Source organism: Symsagittifera roscoffensis, chromosome 1 (genome assembly GCF_963678635.1).
Source record: "Symsagittifera roscoffensis chromosome 1, txSymRosc1.1, whole genome shotgun sequence".
NCBI classification, from domain to species: domain Eukaryota; kingdom Metazoa; phylum Xenacoelomorpha; order Acoela; family Convolutidae; genus Symsagittifera; species Symsagittifera roscoffensis.
Genome location: NC_087062.1, coordinates 55,072,433 through 55,096,074, shown reverse-complemented (window position 1 = coordinate 55,096,074; position 23,642 = coordinate 55,072,433). Strand labels below are relative to the sequence as shown.

The window sequence follows — 23,642 nt, the reverse complement described above, 5'->3', positions numbered from 1 at the left end:
AAACTGATGTCCAAGTCTTTTCAGAGCAATCTACTTCGCAAAAGACTAAAGACAGGTCGTTACCACTGGCGATCGCTGTAAAAAAGCCGATAAAAACCTCTAAATCAACCACGAGATACAATGCTTACTAGCGATCTTATAAATTAAGCGAAAATCGGAATGCGCTATGGACGCAAAGCTTAATTGAACACAATACATAAAAATTATGAGGAGACAACCTTTAAAAGGCTATCGAGCCTAACGTTTAATAAGCAATCAAAGCAATGATAAAAAAGAAACTCTATGATAAGAAAGAAGTTTTTTGCGAACCGATTCGGTCTATGAAAAAAAATGGAAAAACCTCAACGTTTCACAGCTTGAGAAGCTTGCTTAGAAAAACTTAACTTTTCACGAATCGGTTCAGTCTCTGATATAACCAGAAATATTTCGGAGTTTCATTGCTTAACTAGCTTGCTTTATAAACCTAAGCTTTTCGCGAACCGATTCAATCTATGAAAATAACTGGAAAAAATTCAAAATTTCAAAGCTTTAATAGCTTGCTTTGAGAAATTTAAAATAATTGTTCGCGGACTGATTCAGTCTATGAAATAAATTGACCTAATTCAAAGATTCATAGCTTCAAAAGCTTGCTTAGAAAAAAACTTTTCGCGAACCGATTTAATCGACCAAATAAATTGCAGTATTTCAAAGTTTCGTAGCTTGAATTGCATGCTTCGAGAAATTTAATTTTTCCGCGAACTGATTCAATCTATGAAATAACTAAATCAATCTTTTATAGCTTTAAAAGCTTGCTTGGAAAAACTTAAGCTTTTCGCGAACCGATTCAGTCCACGGAATAGTTTAACAAAATAAGGAAAACCTAGTAATCACTTGAAAAGCTTCAACAGGAAAATAGATTGCCATCTGGTTCACTTTTTGAACTAACTTGAATTAGTTAAAGTTTCATAGCTTAAACAGCTTGCTTAGAAAAAAGTTTAAATTTTCGCGAACTTTTTCAGTTTACTTCAAATAACTCAAAATGTCATAGCTCAATAGTTTGCTTCGAAAAACTTATACTTTGCGTGAGCCAAATCAATCTGCGCAGTAACTTGGAAAGGTTCAAAAAAAGATATTCTGAATATCTTTCATAGAAAAACCTGAACCCTGAGCGAACCAATTGCTCTGTAAAGTAACTTGAAATATTTCAATTCATAGCTTGAAAAGCTTACTAAGAAAAACTATATATTTTCGTCAACTGATTCGCTCCATGAAACAACGTGAAAATTTCCTTTCTTTAATAGCTTGCCTGGAAAAACTTTTCTTTAGCGAATTGATTCGCTCTATGGAACACATTGAAATATTTAAATGTTTCATAACTTGAATTGCTTCCAGATAAAAACATTAGGTTGCGCTATCTAATTTGCTGCATGAAACGTTTTTAAATATTTCAAAATTTCTTCGCTTCGATAGCTTGATCAGATCAACAACTAAATTTTACGAGTCAGTTTATTATTGGAGGCGGGCTTAAAAACTTCAAAAAACCCAAAACTACTTGGGACAACAATTTGCTAAGTTTCACAAACAATGAAACCAAGAAAGTCAATTCGAAAAGAATTTTGTTGCCGCACGAAAAAGTTAAGCTCAAAGAAGCATTCTGAAAAACCTATAAACTGTGAAAACTTACTATCGAATAAAACAACCCTTAAAAAAATTGGAACCTACTGAAAAACATAAGAGAAGAAGCATCGCACTTTTTGACAAACATATATTGAACAAAGTGTTGCCTCAATCAAAAACGAACACTTACCCTCATGGGTCTGTGAAAAAGCCGATAAAATTTCTAAATAAAGGACGAGATGCAATGTACAAGCGACTCTTGCCGAATTGAGTGGCCTACTAACACACAATATATAGCAGGTCAGCAGAGGCAAGATTTCCCACAAAAACTCGAGAATAAAAGCAACAAAACAGAAACAAAGTATCTCTAATCCGCAAAATGATAACTTAATGAAACTTGAAATTAAAAAAACGGTATAGATGGTTACATAAAAACAAAATCACATTCCTCTCAAGATAATCTTGTCATGGCTTTGTAGCATAGTGGTTAATGCGCCTGTCTTGTAAACAGGAGATCGATGGTTCAAATCCGTCCAAAGCCTGGCTCATCTTGTAAAGCCTCTAAACTTGCTAAACAACTACATATGGAATATACTTTTACACTTCACTTCGTCTGATTATAAAACTGATGTCCAAGTCTTTTCAGATCCATCTAATTCCCAGAAGATTTAAGACAGGTCTTTACCACTGGAGATCGCTGTGAAAAAGCCGATAAAAACCTCTAAATAAACGACGAGATGCAATGTACAAGCGACTGTTGCCGAATTGAGCGACATATTGACACACAATAAATATCAGGTCAGCAGAGGCAAGATTTCCCACAAAAAATCGAGAATAAAAGCAAAAAAATAGAAACAATGTATCTCTAATCCGCAAAATGATAACTTAATGAAACTTAAAATTAGAAAACGCTACAGAAATACCTCAACGTTTCACAGCTTGAGAAGCTTGCTTAGAAAAACTTAAGTTTTCACGAATCGGTTCAGTCTCTGATATAACCAGAAATATTTCGGAGTTTCATTGCTTAACTAGCTTGCTTTATAAACCTAAGCTTTTCGCGAACCGATTCAATCTATGAAAATAACTGGAAAAAATTCAAAATTTCAAAGCTTTAATAGCTTGCTTTGAGAAATTTAAAATAATTGTTCGCGGACTGATTCAGTCTATGGAATAAATTGACCTAATTCAAAGATTCATAGCTTCAAAAGCTTGCTTAGAAAAAAACTTTTCGCGAACCGATTTAATCGACCAAATAAATTGCTTGGGACAACAATTTGCTAAGTTTCACAAACAATGAAACCAAGAAAGTCAATTCGAAAAGAATTTTGTTGCCGCACGAAAAAGTTAAGCTCAAAGAAGCATTCGGAAAAACCTATAAACTGTGAAAACTTACTATCGAATAAAACAACCCTTAAAAAAATTGGAACCTACTGAAAAACATAAGAGAAGAAGCATCGCACTTTTTGACAAACATATATTGAACAAAGTGTTGCCTCAATCAAAAACGAACACTTACCCTAATGGGTCTGTGAAAAAGGCGATAAAAACCTCTAAATAAACAACGAGATTCAATGCTTACTCGCGACTTTTGCCGAATTGAGCGACATATTGACACACAATAAATATCAGGTCAGCAGAGGCAAGATTTCCCACAAAAAATCGAGAATAAAAGCAAAAAAATAGAAACAATGTATCTCTAATCCGCAAAATGATAACTTAATGAAACTTAAAATTAGAAAACGCTACAGATGGTTACATAAAAACAAACTCACACTCTTCTCAAGAAAACCTTGCAAGGCTTTGTAGCATAGTGGTTAATGCGCCTCTCTTGTAAACAGGAGATCGATGGTTCGAAACCGTCCACAGCCTGAAAGATTTTTCGGAGCCTACAAACTTGCAGAAACACAGCATGTCGAGGAGACTTTTAAATTTCACTTCTACTAATAAACAAACTAAAGTCAGCGTTTTCAGAGCCATCTACTTCGCAAGTGTTTTAGGGCGGATCTTTATGACGGGAGATCGCTTTAAAAAGGCGATAAAAACCTCTAAATAAACAACGAGATTCAATGCTTACTCGCGATTTTTGCGAACTGAGCGACCTACTGATACACAATAAACATCAGGTCAGCGGAGGCAAAATTTCTCACCAAAAATTGAGAATAAAAGCAACAAAACAGAAACAATGTATCTCTAATCCGCAAAATGATAGCTTAATGAAACTTAAAATTAGAAAACGCTACAGATGGTTACATAAAAACAAACTCACATTCTTCTCAAACAAATCTAGTCAAGGCTTTGTAGCATAGTGGTTAATGCGCCTGTCTTGTAAACAGGAGATCGATGGTTCGAATCCGTCCAAAGCCTGAAAGATTTTCAGAGCCTATAAACTTGCAGAAAAACCGCATTTCGAGGACACTATTAAATTTCACTTCTAACTAACTAACAAACTAAAGTCAGCAATTTCAGAGCCATCTACTTCGCAAGTGTTTTAGGGCGGATCTTTATGACGGGAGATCGCTTTAAAAAAGGCGATAAAAACCTCTAAATAAACAACGAGATTCAAGGCTTACTCGCGACTTTTGCCGAACTGAGCGACCTACTAATACACAATAAACATCAGGTCAGCGGAGGCAAGATTTCTCACAAAAAATCGAGAATAAAAGCAACAAAACAGAAACAATGCATCCGCAAAATGATAGCTTAATGAAACTTAAAATTAGAAAACGCTACGGATGGTTACATAAAAACTAACTCACATTCTTCTCAAAAGATTTCAGTCAAGGCTTTGTAGCATAGTGGTTAATTCGCCTGTCTTGTAAACAGGAGATCGATGGTTCGAATCCGTCCAAAATTTCAATGTTTCATAACTTGAATTGCTTCCAGAGAAAAACATTAGGTTGCGCTATCTAATTTGCTGCATGAAACGTTTTTAAATATTTTAAAAATTCTTCGCTTCGATAGCTTGATCAGAACAACAACTAAATTTTGCGAGTCAGTTTATTATTGGAGGCGGGCTTAAAAACTTCAAAAAACCCAAAACTACTTGGGACAACAATTTGCTAAGTTTCACAAACAATGAAACCAAGAAAGTCAATTCGAAAAGAATTTTGTTGCCGCACGAAAAAGTTAAGCTCAAAGAAGCATTCTGAAAAACCTATAAACTGTGAAAACTTACTATCGAATAAAACAACCCTTAAAAAAATTGGAACCTACTGAAAAACATAAGAGAAGAAGCATCGCACTTTTTGACAAACATATATTGAACAAAGTGTTGCCTCAATCAAAAACGAACACTTACCCTCGTGGGTCTGTGAAAAAGCCGATAAAATTTCTAAATAAAGGACGAGATGCAATGTACAAGCGACTCTTGCCGAATTGAGTGGCCTACTAACACACAATATATAGCAGGTCAGCAGAGGCAAGATTTCCCACAAAAAATCGAGAATAAAAGCAACAAAACAGAAACAAAGTATCTCTAATCCGCAAAATGATAACTTAATGAAACTTGAAATTAAAAAAAACGGTATAGATGGTTACATAAAAACAAAATCACATTCCTCTCAAGATAATCTTGTCATGGCTTTGTAGCATAGTGGTTAATGCGCCTGTCTTGTAAACAGGAGATCGATGGTTCAAATCCGTCCAAAGCCTGCCTCATCTTGTAAAGCCTCTAAACTTGCTAAACAACTACATATGGAATATACTTTTACACTTCACTTCGTCTGATTATAAAACTGATGTCCAAGTCTTTTCAGATCCATCTAATTCCCAGAAGATTTAAGACAGGTCTTTACCACTGGAGATCGCTGTGAAAAAGCCGATAAAAACCTCTAAATAAACGACGAGATGCAATGTACAAGCGACTGTTGCCGAATTGAGCGACATATTGACACACAATAAAATTCAGGTCAGCAGAGGCAAGATTTCCCACAAAAAATCGAGAATAAAAGCAAAAAAATAGAAACAATGTATCTCTTATCCGCAAAATGATAACTTAATGAAACTTAAAATTAGAAAACGCTACAGAAATACCTCAACGTTTCACAGCTTGAGAAGCTTGCTTAGAAAAACTTAACTTTTCACGAATCGGTTCAGTCTCTGATATAACCAGAAATATTTCGGAGTTTCATTGCTTAACTAGCTTGCTTTATAAACCTAAGCTTTTCGCGAACCGATTCAATCTATGAAAATAACTGGAAAAAATTCAAAATTTCAAAGCTTTAATAGCTTGCTTTGAGAAATTTAAAATAATTGTTCGCGGACTGATTCAGTCTATGAAATAAATTGACCTAATTCAAAGATTCATAGCTTCAAAAGCTTGCTTAGAAAAAAACTTTTCGCGAACCGATTTAATCGACCAAATAAATTGCTTGGGACAACAATTTGCTAAGTTTCACAAACAATGAAACCAAGAAAGTCAATTCGAAAAGAATTTTGTTGCCGCACGAAAAAGTTAAGCTCAAAGAAGCATTCTGAAAAACCTATAAACTGTGAAAACTTACTATCGAATAAAACAACCCTTAAAAAAATTGGAACCTACTGAAAAACATAAGAGAAGAAGCATCGCACTTTTTGACAAACATATATTGAACAAAGTGTTGCCTCAATCAAAAACGAACACTTACCCTAATGGGTCTGTGAAAAAGGCGATAAAAACCTCTAAATAAACAACGAGATTCAATGCTTACTCGCGACTTTTGCCGAATTGAGCGACATATTGACACACAATAAATATCAGGTCAGCAGAGGCAAGATTTCCCACAAAAAATCGAGAATAAAAGCAAAAAAATAGAAACAATGTATCTCTAATCCGCAAAATGATAACTTAATGAAACTTAAAATTAGAAAACGCTACAGATGGTTACATAAAAACAAACTCACACTCTTCTCAAGAAAACCTTGCAAGGCTTTGTAGCATAGTGGTTAATGCGCCTCTCTTGTAAACAGGAGTTCGATGGTTCGAAACCGTCCACAGCCTGAAAGATTTTTCGGAGCCTACAAACTTGCAGAAACACAGCATGTCGAGGAGACTTTTAAATTTCACTTCTACTAATAAACAAACTAAAGTCAGCGTTTTCAGAGCCATCTCAGAGCCGCAAGTGTTTTAGGGCGGATCTTTATGACGGGAGATCGCTTTAAAAAGGCGATAAAAACCTCTAAATAAACAACGAGATTCAATGCTTACTCGCGATTTTTGCGAACTGAGCGACCTACTGATACACAATAAACATCAGGTCAGCGGAGGCAAAATTTCTCACCAAAAATTGAGAATAAAAGCAACAAAACAGAAACAATGTATCTCTAATCCGCAAAATGATAGCTTAATGAAACTTAAAATTAGAAAACGCTACAGATGGTTACATAAAAACAAAATCACATTCTTCTCAAACAAATCTAGTCAAGGCTTTGTAGCATAGTGGTTAATGCGCCTGTCTTGTAAACAGGAGATCGATGGTTCGAATCCGTCCAAAGCCTGAAAGATTTTCAGAGCCTATAAACTTGCAGAAAAACCGCATTTCGAGGACACTATTAAACTTCACTTCTAACTAACTAACAAACTAAAGTCAGCAATTTCAGAGCCATCTACTTCGCAAGTGTTTTAGGGCGGATCTTTATGACGGGAGATCGCTTTAAAAAAGGCGATAAAAACCTCTAAATAAACAACGAGATTCAAGGCTTACTCGCGACTTTTGCCGAACTGAGCGACCTACTGATACACAATAAACATCAGGTCAGCGGAGGCAAGTTTTCTCACAAAAAATCGAGAGTAAAAGCAACAAAACAGAAACAATATATCTCTAATCCACAAAATGATAGCTTAATGAAACTTGAAAATAGAAAACGCTAGAGATGGTAACATAAAAACAAACTCACAATCTTCTCAAGAGAAACTTGTCAAGACTTTGTAGCAGAGTGGTTAATGTGCCTGTCTTGTAAACAGGAGATCGATAGTTCAAATCCGTTCAAAGCCTGAAAATTTTTAAGAGCCTATAAACTTGCAGAAACACCGCATGTCGAGGAGACTTTTAAACTTCACTTCTACTAATTAACAAACTAAAGTCAGCCTTTTCAGAGCCATCTCCTTCGCCAGTGTTTTAGGGGCGAATCTTCACGACGGGAGATTGCTTTAAAAAAGCCGAAAAAAACCTCTAAATAAACAATGAGACTCAATGCTTACTCGCGACTTTTGACGAACTGAGCGACCTACTGATACACAATAAACATCAGGTCAGCGGAGGCAAGATTTCTCACAAAAATCGAGAATAAAAGCAACAAAACAGAAACAAACAAAGTCTATTACGCAAAATGACAGCTGAATGAAAAATTTAAATAACAAAACGCTTAAGATGTTTAATAAAAAAACTCATATTCTTCTCAGGACCATAATTGCAAGGCTTTGTAGCATAGTGGTTAATGCGCTTGTCTCGTAAACAGAAGATCGATGGTTCGTCCGTCCAAAGCCTGAGTCATCTTATAGAGCCTATTAACTTGCTAAACAACTACATGTTGAATACACTTTTACACTTCACTTCTTCTAATTATAAAACTGATGTCCAAGTCTTTTCAGAGCCATCTAATTCGCAAAAGAGTTAAGGCAGGTCTTTACCACTGGAGATCGCTGTGAAAAAGCCGATGAAAATCTCTAAACAAACGACGAGATGCAATGTACAAGCGACTTTCACCGAATTGAGCGACCTATTGATACACAATAAATATCAGGTCAGCAGATGCAAGATTTCTCACAAAAAATCGAGAGTAAAAGCAACAAAACAGAAACAATATATCTCTAATCCGCAAAATGATAGCTTAATGAAACTTGAAAATAGAAAACGCTAGAGATGGTAACATAAAAACAAACTCACAATCTTCTCAAGAGAAACTTGTCAAGACTTTGTAGCAGAGTGGTTAATGTGCCTGTCTTGTAAACAGGAGATCGATAGTTCAAATCCGTTCAAAGCCTGAAAATTTTTAAGAGCCTATAAACTTGCAGAAACACCGCATGTCGAGGAGACTTTTAAACTTCACTTCTACTAATTAACAAACTAAAGTCAGCCTTTTCAGAGCCATCTCCTTCGCCAGTGTTTTAGGGGCGAATCTTCACGACGGGAGATTGCTTTAAAAAAGCCGATAAAAACCTCTAAATAAACAATGAGATTCAATGCTTACTCGCGACTTTTGACGAACTGAGCGACCTACTGATACACAATAAACATCAGGTCAGCGGAGGCAAGATTTCTCACAAAAATCGAGAATAAAAGCAACAAAACAGAAACAAACAAAGTCTATTACGCAAAATGACAGCTGAATGAAAAATTTAAATAACAAAACGCTTAAGATGTTTAATAAAAAAAACTCATATTCTTCTCAGGACCATAATTGCAAGGCTTTGTAGCATAGTGGTTAATGCGCTTGTCTCGTAAACAGAAGATCGATGGTTCGTCCGTCCAAAGCCTGAGTCATCTTATAGAGCCTATTAACTTGCTAAACAACTACATGTTGAATACACTTTTACACTTCACTTCTTCTAATTATAAAACTGATGTCCAAGTCTTTTCAGAGCCATCTAATTCGTAAAAGAGTTAAGGCAGGTCTTTACCACTGGAGATCGCTGTTAAAAAGCCGATGAAAATCTCTAAACAAACGACGAGATGCAATGTACAAGCGACTTTCACCGAATTGAGCGACCTATTGATACACAATAAATATCAGGTCAGCAGATGCAAGATTTCTCACAAAAAATCGAGAGTAAAAGCAACAAAACAGAAACAATATATCTCTAATCCGCAAAATGATAGCTTAATGAAACTTGAAAATAGAAAACGCTAGAGATGGTAACATAAAAACAAACTCACAATCTTCTCAAGAGAAACTTGTCAAGACTTTGTAGCAGAGTGGTTAATGTGCCTGTCTTGTAAACAGGAGATCGATAGTTCAAATCCGTTCAAAGCCTGAAAATTTTTAAGAGCCTATAAACTTGCAGAAACACCGCATGTCGAGGAGACTTTTAAACTTCACTTCTACTAATTAACAAACTAAAGTCAGCCTTTTCAGAGCCATCTCCTTCGCCAGTGTTTTAGGGGCGAATCTTCACGACGGGATATTGCTTTAAAAAAGCCGATAAAAACCTCTAAATAAACAATGAGATTCAATGCTTACTCGCGACTTTTGACGAACTGAGCGACCTACTGATACACAATAAACATCAGGTCAGCGGAGGCAAGATTTCTCACAAAAATCGAGAATAAAAGCAACAAAACAGAAACAAACAAAGTCTATTACGCAAAATGACAGCTGAATGAAAAATTTAAATAACAAAACGCTTAAGATGTTTAATAAAAAAAACTCATATTCTTCTCAGGACCATAATTGCAAGGCTTTGTAGCATAGTGGTTAATGCGCTTGTCTCGTAAACAGAAGATCGATGGTTCGTCCGTCCAAAGCCTGAGTCATCTTATAGAGCCTATAAACTTACTAAACTACTAAATGTCGAATACACTTTTACACTTCACTTCCTCTAATTATAAAGGTGATGTCCAAGTCTTTTCAGAGCCATCTAATTCGCAAAAGATTTAAGGCAGGTCTTTACCACTGGAGATCGCTGTGAAAAAGCCGATAAAAATCTCTAAATAAACGACGAGATGCAATGTACAAGCGACTTTTGCCGAATTGAGCGACCTATTGATACATAATAAATATCAGGTCAGCAGAGGCAAGATTTCTCACAAAAAATCGAGACTAAAAGCAAAAAAACAGAAACAATGTATCTCTAAACCGCAAAATGGTAACTTAATGAAACTTAAAATTAGAAAACGCTACAGATGGTTACATAAAAACAAAATCACCTTCCTCTCAAGAGAATCTTGTTAAGGCTTTGTAGGATAGTGGTTAAAGCGCCTGTCTTGTAAACAGGAGATGGATGGTTCGAATACGTCCAAAGCCTGAGTCATCTTATAGAGCCTATAAACTTGCTAAACAACTACATGATGAATACACTTTTACACTTCATTTCTTCTAATTATAAAACTGATGTCCAAGTCTTTTCAGAGCCATCTAATTCGCAAAAGAGTTAAGGCAGGTCTTTACCACTGGAGATCGCTGTGAAAAAGCCGATGAAAATCTCTAAACAAACGACGAGATGCAATGTACAAGCGACTTTCACCGAATTGAGCGACCTATTGATACACAATAAATATCAGGTCAGCAGATGCAAGATTTCTCACAAAAAATCGAGATCAAAAGCAACAAAACAGAAACAATGTATCTCTAATCCGCAAAATGGTAACTTAATGAAACTTAAAATTAGAAAACGCTACAGATGGTTACATAAAAACAAAATCACCTTCCTCTCAAGAGAATCTTGTCAAGGCTTTGTAGCATAGTGGTTAATGCGCCTGTCTTGTAAACAGGAGATGGATGGTTCGCAGACGTCCAAAGCCTGAAAATTCGCATGGAGCCTATAAACTTGCAGAACCACCGCATGTCGAGGAGACTTTTAAACTTCACTTCTACTAATTAACAAACTATAGTCAGCGTTTTCAGAGCCATCTACTTCGCAAGTGTTTTAGGGCGGATCTTTACGAAGGGAGATCGCTTTAAAAAGCCGATAAAAACCTCTAAATAAACAGCGAGATACAATGCTTACGCGCGACTTTTGCCGAATTGAGCGACCTATTGACACACAATAAATATCAGGTCAGCAGAGGCAAGATTTCCCACAAAAATAGAGAAAAAAAGCAACAAAACAGAAACAATGTATCTCTATTCCGCAAAATGATAACTTAATGAAACTTAAAAATAGAAAACGCTAGAGATGGTTAGATAAAAACAAACTCACATTATTCTCAAGAGAATCTTGTCAAGGCTTAGTAGCATAGTGGTTAATGTGCCTGTATCGTAAACAGGAGATCGATAGTTCAAATCCGGCCAAAGCCTGAAACTTTTTCAGAGCCTATAACTTGCAGAAACACCGCATGTCGAGGAGACTTTTAAACTTCACTTCTACTAATTAACAAACTATAGTCAGCGTTTTCAGAGCCATCTACTTCGCAAGTGTTTTAGGGCGGATCTTTACGAAGGGAGATTGCTTTAAAAAGCCGATAAAAACCTGTAAATAAACAGCGAGATACAATGCTTACGCGCGACTTTTGCCGAATTGAGCGACCTATTGACACACAATAAATATCAGGTCAGCAGAGGCAAGATTTCCCACAAAAATAGAGAAAAAAAGCAACAAAACAGAAACAATGTATCTCTATTCCGCAAAATGATAACTTAATGAAACTTAAAAATAGAAAACGCTAGAGATGGTTAGATAAAAACAAACTCACATTATTCTCAAGAGAATCTTGTCAAGGCTTAGTAGCATAGTGGTTAATGTGCCTGTATCGTAAACAGGAGATCGATAGTTCAAATCCGGCCAAAGCCTGAAACTTTTTCAGAGCCTATAACTTGCAGAACCACCGCATGTCGAGGACACTTTTAAACTCACTTCTACTAATTAACAAACTAAGTCACTCTTTTCAGAGCCATCTACTTCGCAAGTGATTTAGGGCGAATCTTTACGATGGGAGATCGCTTTAAAAAAGCCGATAAAAACCTCTAAATAAACAACGAGATACAAAGCTTACTCGCGACTTTTGCCGAATTGAGCGACCTCCTGATACGCAATAAACATCAGTTCAGCGGAGGCAAGATTTCCCACAAAAAATCGAGAATAAAAGGAATAAAACAGAAACAAACTAACTCTACTACACAAAGTGATAACTCAATGAAAATTTAAATAACAAAACGCTACAGATGGTTAATAAAAAAACTCATATTCTTCTCAAGATCATGTTTGCAAGGCTTTTTAGCATAGTGGTTAATGCGCCTGTCTCGTAAACAGGAGATCGATGGTTCGAATCCGTCCAAAGCCTGAGTCATCTTATAGAGCCTATAAACTTACTAAACTACTAAATGTCGAATACACTTTTACACTTCACTTCCTCTAATTATAAAGGTGATGTCCAAGTCTTTTCAGAGCCATCTAATTCGCAAAAGATTTAAGGCAGGTCTTTACCATTGGAGATCGCTGTGAAAAAGCCGATAAAAATCTCTAAATAAACGACGAGATGCAATGTACAAGCGACTTTTGCCGAATTGAGCGACCTATTGATACATAATAAATATCAGGTCAGCAGAGGCAAGATTTCTCACAAAAAAATCGAGACTAAAAGCAAAAAAAAACAGAAACAATGTATCTCTAAACCGCAAAATGGTAACTTAATGAAACTTAAAATTAGAAAACGCTACAGATGGTTACATAAAAACAAAATCACCTTCCTCTCAAGAGATTCTTGTTAAGGCTTTGTAGCATAGTGGTTAAAGCGCCTGTCTTGTAAACAGGAGATGGATGGTTCGAATACGTCCAAAGCCTGAGTCATCTTATAGAGCCTATAAACTTGCTAAACAACTACATGATGAATACACTTTTACACTTCATTTCTTCTAATTATAAAACTGATGTCCAAGTCTTTTCAGAGCAATCTACTTCGCAAAAGATTAAAGACAGGTCTTTACTACTGGAGATCGCTGTAAAAAAGCCGATAAAAACCTCTAAATCAACCACGAGATACAATGCTTACTCGCGATCTTATAAATTAAGCGAAAATCGGAATGCGCCATGGACGCAAGGCTTAATTGAACACAATGCATAAAAATTATGAGGAGACAACCTTTAAAAGGCTATCGAGCCTAACGTTTAAGAAGCAATCAAAGCAATGATAAAAAAGAAACTCGATGATAAGAAAAAAAAAATTTGCGAACCGATTCGGTCTATGAAAAAAATGGAAATACCTCAACGTTTCATAGCTTGAGAAGCTTGCTTAGAAAAACTTAACTTTTCACGAATCGGTTCAGTCTCTGATATAACCAGAAATATTTCGGAGTTTCATTGCTTAACTAGCTTGCTTTATAAATCTAAGCTTTTCGCGAACCGATTCAATCTATGAAATAACTGGAAAAAATTCAAAATTTCAAAGCTTTAATAGCTTGCTTTGAGAAATTTAAAATAATTGTTGGCGGACCGATTCAGTCTATGAAATAAAATGACCTAATTCAAATATTCATAGCTTCAAAAGCTTGCTTAGCAAAATTGAAACTTTTCGCGAACCGATTTAGTTCACGAAATAAACTGCAATATTTCAAAGTTTTATAGCTTGAATAGCGTGCTTCCAATTTTTTTTTCGCAAATTGATTCAATCTATGATTAGACTTGAACTAATTCAAGGTTTCATAGCTTCAAAAGCTTGCTTAGAAAAACTTGAAACTTTTCGCGAACCGATTTAGTTCACGAAATAAATTGCAATATTTGAAAGTTTCACAGCTTGAATAGCGTGCTTCGAATTTTTTTTTCGCAAACTGATTCAATCTATGAATAAACTTGAACTAATTCAAGGTTTCATAGCTTCAAAAGCTTGCTTAGAAAAACTTGAAACTTTTCGCGAACCGATTTAATCGACTAAATCAATTGCAGTATTTCAAAGTTTCTTAGCTTGAATTGCATGCTTCGAGAAATTTAATTTTTCCGCGAACCGATTCAGTCCACGGAATAGTTTAACAAAATAACAAAAACCTGGAAATCACTTGAAACGCTTCAACAGGAAAATAGATTGCCATCTGGTTCACTTTTTGAACTAACTTGAATTAGTTAAAGTTTCATAGCTTAAACAGCTTGCTTAGAAAAAAATTTAAATTTTCGCGAACTTTTTCAGTTTACTTCAAATAACTCAAAATGTCATAGCTCAATAGTTTGCTTCGAAAAACTTATACTTTGCGTGAGCCAAATCAATCTATGGAGTAACTTGGAAGGGTTCAAAAAATAGAAGTATTCTAAATATCTTTCATAGAAAAACCTGAACCCTGAGCGAACCAATTGCTCTGTAAAGTAACTTGAAATATTTCAATTCATAGCTTGAATAGCTTTCTAAGAAAAACTGTATATTTTCGTCAACTGATTCGCTCCATGAAACAACGTGAAAATTTCTTTTCTTTAATAGCTTGCCTGGAAAAACTTTACTTTAGCGAATTGATTCGCTCTATGGAACACATTGAAATATTTAAATGTTTCATAACTTGAATTGCTTCCAGATAAAAACATTAGGTTGCGCTATCTAATTTGCTGCATGAAACGTTTTTAAATATTTCAAAATTTCTTCGCTTCGATAGCTTGATCAGATTAACAACTAAATTTTGCGAGTCAGTTTATTATTGGAGGCGGGCTTAACAACTCCAAAAAACCCAAAACTGCTTGGGACAACAATTTGCTAAGTTTCACAAACAATGAAACCAAAAAAAGTCAATTCGAAAAGAATTTTGTTGCCGCACGAAAAAGTTAAGCTCAAAGAAGCATTCTGAAAAACCTATAAACTGTGAAAACTTACTATCGAATAAAACAACCCTTAAAAAAATTGGAACCTACTGAAAAACATAAGAGAAGAAGCATCGCACTTTTTGACAAACATCTTTTATAGCTTTAAAAGCTTGCTTGGAAAAACTTAAACTTTTCGCGAACCGATTCAGTCCACGGAATAGTTTAACAAAATAACAAAAACCTGGAAATCACTTGAAACGCTTCAACAGGAAAATAGATTGCCATCTGGTTCACTTTTTGAACTAACTTGAATTAGCTAAAGTTTCATAGCTTAAACAGCTTGCTCAGAAAAAAGTTTAAATTTTCGCGAACTTTTTCAGTTTACTTCAAATAACTCAAAATGTCATAGCTCAATAGTTTGCTTCGAAAAACTTATACTTTGCGTGAGCCAAATCAATCTATGGAGTAACTTGGAAAGGTTCAAAAAAAAGAAGTATTCTAAATATCTTTCATAGAAAAACCTGAACCCTGAGCGAACCAATTGCTCTGTAAAGTAACTTGAAATATTTCAATTCATAGCTTGAATAGCTTTCTAAGAAAAACTATATATTTTCGTCAACTGATTCGCTCCATGAAACAACGTGAAAATGTCTTTTCTTTAATAGCTTGCCTGGAAAAACTTTACTTTAGCGAATTGATTCGCTCTATGGAACACATTGAAATATTCAAATGTTTCATAACTTGAATTGCTTCCAGAGAAAAACATTAGGTTGGGCTATCTAATTTGCTGCATGAAACGTTTTTAAATATTTCAAAATTTCTTCGCTTCGATAGCTTGATCAGATTAACAACTAAATTTTGCGAGTCAGTTTATTATTGGAGGTGGGCTTAAAAACTCAAAACTGCTTGGGACAACAATTTGCTAAGTTTCACAAACAATGAAACCAAAAAAAAACAATTCGAAAAGAATTTTGTTGCCGCACGAAAAAGTTAAGCTCAAAGAAGCCTTCTGAAAAACCTATAAACTGTGAAAACTTACTATCGAATAAAACAAACCTTAAGAAAATTGGAACCTACTGAAAAACATAAGAGAAGAAGCATCGCACTTTTTGACAAACATATATTGAACAAAGTGTTGCCTCAATCAAAAACGAACACTTACCCTAATGGGTCTGTGAAAAAGGCGATAAAAACCTCTAAATAAACAACGAGATTCAATGCTTACTCGCGATTTTTGCCGAATTGAGTGACCTACTGACACACAATAAATATCAGGTCAGCAGAGGCAAGATTTCCCACAAAAAATCGAGACTAAAAGCAATAAAACAGAAACAATGTATCTCTAATCCGCAAAATGATAACTTAATGCAACTTAAAATTAGAAAACGCTACAGATGGTTACATAGAAACAAACTCACATTCTTCTCAAGAGACTCTTGTCAAGGCTTTGTAGCATAGTGGTTAAAGCGCCTGTCTTGTAAACAGGAGATCGATGGTTCGAATCCGTCCAAAGCCTGAAAGATTTTCAGAGCCTATAAACTTGCCGAAACACCGCATGTCGAGGACACTTTTAAACTTCACTTCTAACTAATTACGAACTAAAGTCAGCCTTTTCAGAGCCATCTACTTCGCAGGTGTTTTAGGGCGGATCTTTAAGACGGGAGACGCTTTATAAAAGCCGGTAAAACCTGTAAAAAAACACGAGATACAATGCTTACTCGCGAATTTTGCCGAATTGAGTGACCTACTGACACACAAAAAACATCAGGTCAGCAGAGGCAAGATTTACCACAAAAAATCGAAAAAATCGAGACTAAAAGCAACAAAACAGAAACAATGTATCTCTAAACAGCAAAATGATAGCTTGATGAAACTTAAAAAAACAAAATGCTAAAGATGGTTACATAAAAACAAACTCACATTCTTCTCAAGAGAATCTTGTCAAGGCTTTGTAGCATAGTGGTTAAAGCGCCTGTCTTGTAAACAGGAGATGGATGGTTCGAATCCGTCCAAAGCCTGAAAGATTTTCAGAGCCTATAAACTTGCAGAAACACCGCATGTCGTGGAGACTTTTTAACTTCACTTCTAACTAATTAACAAACTAAAGTCAGCCTTTTCAGAGCCATCTTCTTCGCAGGTGTTTTAGGGCGGATCTTTAAGACGGGAGACGCTTTAAAAAAGCCGGTAAAAACCTGTAAAAAAACACGAGATACAATGCTTACTCGCGAATTTTGCCGAATTGAGTGACCTACTGACACACAATAAATATCAGGTCAGCAGAGGCAAGATTTACCACAAAAAATCGAGACTAAAAGCAACAAAACAAACAATGTATCTCTAATCCGCAAAATGATAAATTATTGAAACTTAAAATTAGAAAACGCTACAGATGGTTACATAAAAACAAACTCACATTCTTCTCAAGAGAACCTTGTCACGGCTTTGTAGCATAGTGGTTAATGCGCCTGTCTTGTAAGCAGGAGATCGCTGGTTCGAATCCGTCCAAAGCCTGAAAGAGTTTCAGGGCAGAAACACCGCATGTCGAAGACTTTTTTAAGCTTCACTTCTACTAATTAACAAACTAAAGTCAGCCTTTTCAGAGCCATCTATTTCGCAAATGTTTTAGGATGGATCTTTACGACGGGAGACGCTTTAAAAACGCTGGTAAAAACCTGTAAATAAACCACGAGATACAATGCTTACTCGCGACTTTTGCCGAATTGAGCGACCTACTGACACACAATAAACATCAGGTCAGCGGAGGCAAGAATTCCCACAAAAAATCGAGAATAAAAGAAAAAACAGAAACAAACTAACTCTATTACGCAAAATGATAACTCAATGAAAAATTAAATAACAAAACGCTACAGATGGTTAATGAAAAACTCATATTCTTCTCAAGATCATGTTTGCAAGGCTTTGTAGCATAGTGGTTAATGCGCCTGTCTCGTAATCAGGAGATCGATGGTTCGAATCCGTCCAAAACCTGCGTCATCTTATAGAGCCTATAAACTTGCTAAACAACTATATATCGAATAAACTTTTACACTTCACTTCTTTTCAGAGCCATCTAATTCGCAAAAGATTTAAGGCAGGTCTTCACCACTGGAGATCGCTGTGACAAAGCCGATAAAAATCTCTAAATAAACGACGAGATGCAATGTACAAGCGACTTTTGTCGAACTGAGCGACCTATTGACACACAATAAATATCAGGTCAGCAGAGGCAAGATTCACCACAAAAAATCGAGACTAAAAGCAACAAAACAGAAACAATGTATCTCTAAACAGCAAAATGATAGCTTGATGAAACTTAAAATTAGAAAACGCTAGAGATGGTTACATAGAAACAAACTCACATTCTTCTCAAGAGACTCTTGTCAAGGCTTTGTAGCATAGTGGTTAAAGCGCCTGTCTTATAAACAGGAGATCGATGGTTCGAATCCGTCCAAAGCCTGAAAGATTTTCAGAGCCTATAAACTTGCCGAAACACCGCATGTCGAGGACACTTTTAAACTTCACTTCTAACTAATTACGAACTAAAGTCAGCCTTTTCAGAGCCATCTACTTCGCAGGTGTTTTAGGGCGGATCTTTAAGACGGGAGACGCTTTAAAAAAGCCGGTAAAAACCTGTAAAAAAAAACGAGATACAATGCTTACTCGCGAATTTTGCCGAATTGAGTGACCTACTGACACACAATAAACATCAGGACTGACACACAATAAACATCAGGTCAGCAGAGGCAAGATTTACCACAAAAAATCGAGACTAAAAGCAACAAAACAGAAACAATGTATCTCTAAACAGCTAAATGATAGCTTGATGAAACTTAAAAATAGAAAATGCTAAAGATGGTTACATAAAAACAAACTCACATTCTTCTCAAGAGAATCTTGTCAAGGCTTTGTAGCATAGTGGTTAAAGCGCCTGTCTTGCAAACAAGAGATCGATGGTTCGAATCCGTCCAAAGCCTGAAAGATTTTCAGAGCCTATAAACTTGCAGACACACCGCATGTCGTGGACACTTTTAAACTTCACTTCTAACTAATTAACAAATAAAGTCAGCCTTTTCAGAGCCATCTACTTCGCAGGTGTTTTAGGGCGGATCTTTAAGACGGGAGACGCTTTAAAAATCCGGTAAAAACCTGTAAAAAAAACACGAAATACAATGCTTACTCGCGAATTTTGCCAAATTGAGTGACCTACTGACACACAAAAAACATCAGGTCAGCAGAGGCAAGATTTACCACAAAAAATCGAGACTAAAAGCAACAAAACAGAAACAATGTATCTCTAAACAGCAAAATGATAGCGTGATGAAACTTAAAAATAGAAAATGCTAAAGATGGTTACATAAAAACAAACTCACATTCTTCTCAAGAGAATCTTGTCAAGGCTTTGTAGCATAGTGGTTAAAGCGCCTGTCTTGTAAACAGGAGATCGATGGTTCGAATCCGTCCAAAGCCTGAAAGATTTTCAGAGCCTATAAACTTGCAGAAACACCGCATGTCGTGGACACTTTTAAACTTCACTTCTACTAATTAACAAACTAAAGTCAGCCTTTTCAGAGCCATCTACTTCGCAAGTGTTTTAGGATGGATCTTTACGACGGGAGAAGCGTTAAAAACGCTGGTAAAAACCTGTAAATAAAACACGAGATGCAATGCTTACTCGCGACTTTTGCCGAATTGAGCGACCTACTGACACATAATAAACATCAGGTCAGCGGAGGCAAGAATTCCAACAAAAAATCGAGAATAAGAGAAACAACAGAAACAAACTAACTCTATTACGCAAAATGATAACTCAATGATAATTTAAATAACAAAACGCTACATATGGTTAATAAAAAACTCATATTCTTCTCAAGCTCATGTTTGCAAGGCTTTGTAGCATAGTGGTTAATGCGCCTGTCTCGTAATCAGGAGATCGCTGGTTCGAATCCGTCCAAAGCCTGAAAGAGTTTCAGAGCAGAAACACCGCATGTCGAGGACTTTTTTAAACTTCACTTCTACTAATTAACAAACTAAAGTCAGCATTTTCAGAGCCATCTGCTTCGCAAGTGTTTTAGGATGGATCTTTACGACGGGAGACGCTTTAAAAACGCTGGTAAAAACCTGTGAATAAACCACGAGATACAATGCTTACTCGCGACTTTTGCCGAATTGAGCGACCTACTGACACACAATAAACATCAGGTCAGATTTAAGGCAGGTCTTTACCACTGGAGATCGCTGTGAAAAAGCCGATAAAAATCTCTAAATAAACGACGAGATGCAATGTACAAGCGACTTTTGCCGAACTGAGCGACCTATTGACACACAATAAATATCAGGTCAGCAGAGGCAAGATTTCCCACAAAAAATCGAAAATAAAAGCAAAAAATTAGAAACAATGTATCTCTAATCCGCAAAATGATAATTTGGAACTTGAAATGAAACTTAAAATTAGAAAACGCTAGAGATGGTTACATAAAAACAAACTCACAGTCTTCTCAAGAGAAACTCGTCAAGGCTTTGTAGCATAGTGGTTAAAGCGCTTGTCTTGTAAACAGGAGATCGATGGTTCGAATCCGTCCAAAGACTGAAAGATTTTCAGAGCCTATAAACTTGCAGAAACACCGCATATCGAGGACACTTTTAAACTTCACTTCTAACTAATTAAAAAACTAAAGTCAGCCGTTTCAGAAACATCTACTTCGCAAGTGTTTTAGGATGGATCTTTACGACGGGAGACGCTTTAAAAACGCTGGTAAAAACCTGTAAATAAACCACGAGATACAATGCTTACTCGCGACTTTTGCCGAATTGAGCGACCTACTGACACACAATAAACATCAGGTCAGCGGAGGCAAGAATTCCCACAAAAAATCGAGAACAAAAGAAAAAACAGAAACAAACTAACTCTATTACGCAAAATGATAACTCAATGAAAATTTAAATAACAAAACGCTACAGATGGTTAATAAAAAACTCATATTCTTCTCAAGATCATGTTTGCAAGGCTTTGTAGCATAGTGGTTAATGCGCCTGTCTCGTAATCAGGAGATCGATGGTTCGAATCCGTCCAAAGCCTGCGTCATCTTATAGAGCCTATAAACTTGCTAATCAACTACATATCGAATACACTTTTACACTTCACTTCTTTTCAGAGCCATCTAATTCGCAAAAGATTTAAGGCAGGTCTTTACCACTGGAGATCGCTGTGAAAAAGCCGATAAAAATCTCTAAATAAAGGACAAGATGCAATGTACAAGCGACTTTTGCCGAACTGAGCGCCCTATTGACACACAAAAAATATCAGGTCAGCAGAGGCAAGATTTCCCAGAAAAAATCGAGAATAAAAGCAAAAAATTAGAAACAATGTATCTCTAATCCGCAAAATGATAACTTAATGAAACTTAAAATTAGAAAACTCTACAGATGGTAACATAAAAACAAACTCACACTCTTAACAAGAAAACCTTGCAACGCTTTGTAGCATAGTGGTAAATGCGCCTGTCTTGAAAAAACAGCAGATCGATGGTTCGAATCCGTCCAAAGCCTGAAAGATTTTTCGGAGCCTACAAACTTGCAGAAACACAGCATGTCGCGGAGACTTTTAAATTGCACTTCTACTAACTAACAAACTAAAGTCAGCGTTTTCAGAGCCATCTACTTCGCAAGTGTTTTAGGGCGTATCTTTATGACGGGAGATCGCTTCAAAAAAGGCGATAAAAACCTCTATATGAACAACGAGATTCAATGCTTACTCACAATAAACATCAGGTCAGCGGAGGCAAGATTTCTCACAAAAAAATCGAGAAAAGCAACAAAACAGAAACAATGTATCTCTAATCTGCAAAATGATAGCTTAATGAAACTTAAAATTAGAAAAAGCTACAGATGGTTACATAAAAACAAACTCACATTCTTCTCAAGAGAATCTTGTCAAGGCTTTGTAGCATAGTGGTTAATGCGCCTGTCTTGTAAACAGGAGATCGATGGTTCGAATCCGTCCAAAGCCTGAAAGATTTTCAGAGCCTATATACTTGCAGAAACACCGCATTTCGAGGACACTTTTTCACTTCACTTCTAACTAATTAACAAACTAAAGTCAGCCTTTTCAGAGCCATCTACTTCGCAAGTGTTTTAGGATGGATCTTTACGACGGGAGACGCTTTAAAAACGCTGGTAAAAACCTGTAAATAAACCACGAGATACAATGCTTACACGCGACTTTTGCCGAATTGAGCGACCTACTGACACACAATAAACATCAGGTCAGCGGAGGCAAGAATTCCCACAAAAAATCGAGAATAAAAGAAAAAACAGAAACAAACTAACTCTATTACGCAAAATGATAACTCAATGAAAATTTAAATAACAAAACGCTACAGATGGTTAATAAAAAACTCATATTCTTCTCAAGATCATGTTTGCAAGGCTTTTTAGCATAGTGGTTAATGCGCCTGTCTCTTAATCAGGAGATCGATGGTTCGAATCCGTCCAAAGCCTGCGTCATCTTATAGAGCCTATAAACTTGCTAATCAACTACATATCGAATACACTTTTACACTTCACTTCTTTTCAGAGCCATCTAATTCGCAAAAGATTTAAGGCAGGTCTTTACCACTGGAGATCGCTGTGAAAAAACCGATAAAAATCTCTAAATAAACGACGAGATGCAATGTACGAGCGACTTTTGCCGAACTGAGCGACCTATTGACACACAATAAATATCAGGTCAGCAGAGGCAAGAATTCCCACAAAAAAACAGAGAATAAAAGCAAAAAATTAGAAACAATGTATCTCTAATCCGTAAAATGATAACTTAATGAAACTTAAAATTAGAAAACACTACAGATGGTAACATAAAAACAAACTCACACTCTTAACAAGAAAACCTTGCAACGCTTTGTACCATAGTGGTTAATGCGCCTGTCTTGAAAAAACAGCAGATCGATGGTTCGAATCCGTCCAAAGCCTGAAAGATTTTTCGGAGCCTACAAACTTGCAGAAACACAGCGGAGACTTTTAAATTGCACTTCTACTAATTAACAAACTAAAGTCAGCGTTTTCAGAGCCATCTACTTCGCAAGTGTTTTAGGGCGTATCTTTATGACGGGAGATCGCTTTAAAAAAGGCGATAAAAACCTCTAAATGAACAACGAGATTCAATGCTTACTCACAATAAACATCAGGTCAGCGGAGGCAAGATTTCTCACAAAAAAATCGAGAAGAAAAGCAACAAAACAGAAACAATGTATCTCTAATCCGCAAAATGATAGCTTAATGAAACTTAAAATTAGAAAAAGCTACAGATGGTTACATAAAAACAAACTCACATTCTTCTCAAGAGAATCTTGTCAAGCCTTTGTAGCATAGTGGTTAATGCGCCTGTCTTGTAAACAGGAGATCGATGGTTCGAATCCGTCCAAAGCCTGAAAGATTTTCAGAGCCTATATACTTGCAGAAACACCGCATTTCGAGGACAATTTTTAACTTCACTTATAACTAATTATTAACAAACTAAAGTAAGCCTTTTCAGAGCCATCTACTTCGCAGGCGTTTTAGGGGCGGATCTTCACGACGCGAGATTGCTTTAAAAAAGCCGATAAAAACCTCTAAATAAACAACGAGATTCAATGCTTCCTCGCGACTTATGCCGAATTGAGCGACCTACTGACACAAAATGAATATCAGGTCAGCAGAG

General features: G+C 36.1%; 2 protein-coding genes and 18 non-coding genes across 20 annotated transcripts in view; 19 read left to right on the top strand and 1 right to left on the bottom strand.

Moving 5' to 3' along the window:
- The window catches only part of LOC134845887 (protein IWS1 homolog A-like), a 576,794-nt gene that overhangs the window by 76,088 nt on the left and 477,064 nt on the right, over window positions 1–23,642 (top strand). The gene's annotated exons all lie outside the window — the stretch shown is intronic.
- LOC134845883 (syndetin-like) overlaps window positions 1–23,642 on the bottom strand; it is a gene marked incomplete in the record, with an annotated part of 146,662 nt that overhangs the window by 88,129 nt on the left and 34,891 nt on the right.
- Trnat-ugu (transfer RNA threonine (anticodon UGU)) lies at window positions 2,066–2,138 on the top strand. The gene has a single exon. It is a non-coding gene; the product is annotated as a tRNA-Thr (tRNA).
- Window positions 3,888–3,960, top strand: Trnat-ugu (transfer RNA threonine (anticodon UGU)). Its single transcript has one exon. It is a non-coding gene; the product is annotated as a tRNA-Thr (tRNA).
- Trnat-ugu (transfer RNA threonine (anticodon UGU)) lies at window positions 5,175–5,247 on the top strand. Its single transcript has one exon. It is a non-coding gene; the product is annotated as a tRNA-Thr (tRNA).
- On the top strand, window positions 6,999–7,071 carry Trnat-ugu (transfer RNA threonine (anticodon UGU)). Its single transcript has one exon. It is a non-coding gene; the product is annotated as a tRNA-Thr (tRNA).
- Trnat-cgu (transfer RNA threonine (anticodon CGU)) lies at window positions 12,440–12,512 on the top strand. The gene has a single exon. It is a non-coding gene; the product is annotated as a tRNA-Thr (tRNA).
- Trnat-ugu (transfer RNA threonine (anticodon UGU)) lies at window positions 16,391–16,463 on the top strand. Its single transcript has one exon. It is a non-coding gene; the product is annotated as a tRNA-Thr (tRNA).
- Trnat-ugu (transfer RNA threonine (anticodon UGU)) lies at window positions 16,893–16,965 on the top strand. The gene has a single exon. It is a non-coding gene; the product is annotated as a tRNA-Thr (tRNA).
- Trnat-ugu (transfer RNA threonine (anticodon UGU)) lies at window positions 17,386–17,458 on the top strand. The gene has a single exon. It is a non-coding gene; the product is annotated as a tRNA-Thr (tRNA).
- On the top strand, window positions 17,863–17,935 carry Trnat-cgu (transfer RNA threonine (anticodon CGU)). Its single transcript has one exon. It is a non-coding gene; the product is annotated as a tRNA-Thr (tRNA).
- Trnai-uau (transfer RNA isoleucine (anticodon UAU)) lies at window positions 18,332–18,404 on the top strand. Its single transcript has one exon. It is a non-coding gene; the product is annotated as a tRNA-Ile (tRNA).
- On the top strand, window positions 18,849–18,921 carry Trnaa-ugc (transfer RNA alanine (anticodon UGC)). The gene has a single exon. It is a non-coding gene; the product is annotated as a tRNA-Ala (tRNA).
- On the top strand, window positions 19,343–19,415 carry Trnat-ugu (transfer RNA threonine (anticodon UGU)). The gene has a single exon. It is a non-coding gene; the product is annotated as a tRNA-Thr (tRNA).
- Window positions 19,832–19,904, top strand: Trnat-cgu (transfer RNA threonine (anticodon CGU)). Its single transcript has one exon. It is a non-coding gene; the product is annotated as a tRNA-Thr (tRNA).
- Trnat-ugu (transfer RNA threonine (anticodon UGU)) lies at window positions 20,461–20,533 on the top strand. Its single transcript has one exon. It is a non-coding gene; the product is annotated as a tRNA-Thr (tRNA).
- On the top strand, window positions 20,951–21,023 carry Trnat-cgu (transfer RNA threonine (anticodon CGU)). The gene has a single exon. It is a non-coding gene; the product is annotated as a tRNA-Thr (tRNA).
- Window positions 21,882–21,954, top strand: Trnat-ugu (transfer RNA threonine (anticodon UGU)). The gene has a single exon. It is a non-coding gene; the product is annotated as a tRNA-Thr (tRNA).
- Window positions 22,372–22,444, top strand: Trnak-cuu (transfer RNA lysine (anticodon CUU)). Its single transcript has one exon. It is a non-coding gene; the product is annotated as a tRNA-Lys (tRNA).
- Window positions 23,300–23,372, top strand: Trnat-ugu (transfer RNA threonine (anticodon UGU)). Its single transcript has one exon. It is a non-coding gene; the product is annotated as a tRNA-Thr (tRNA).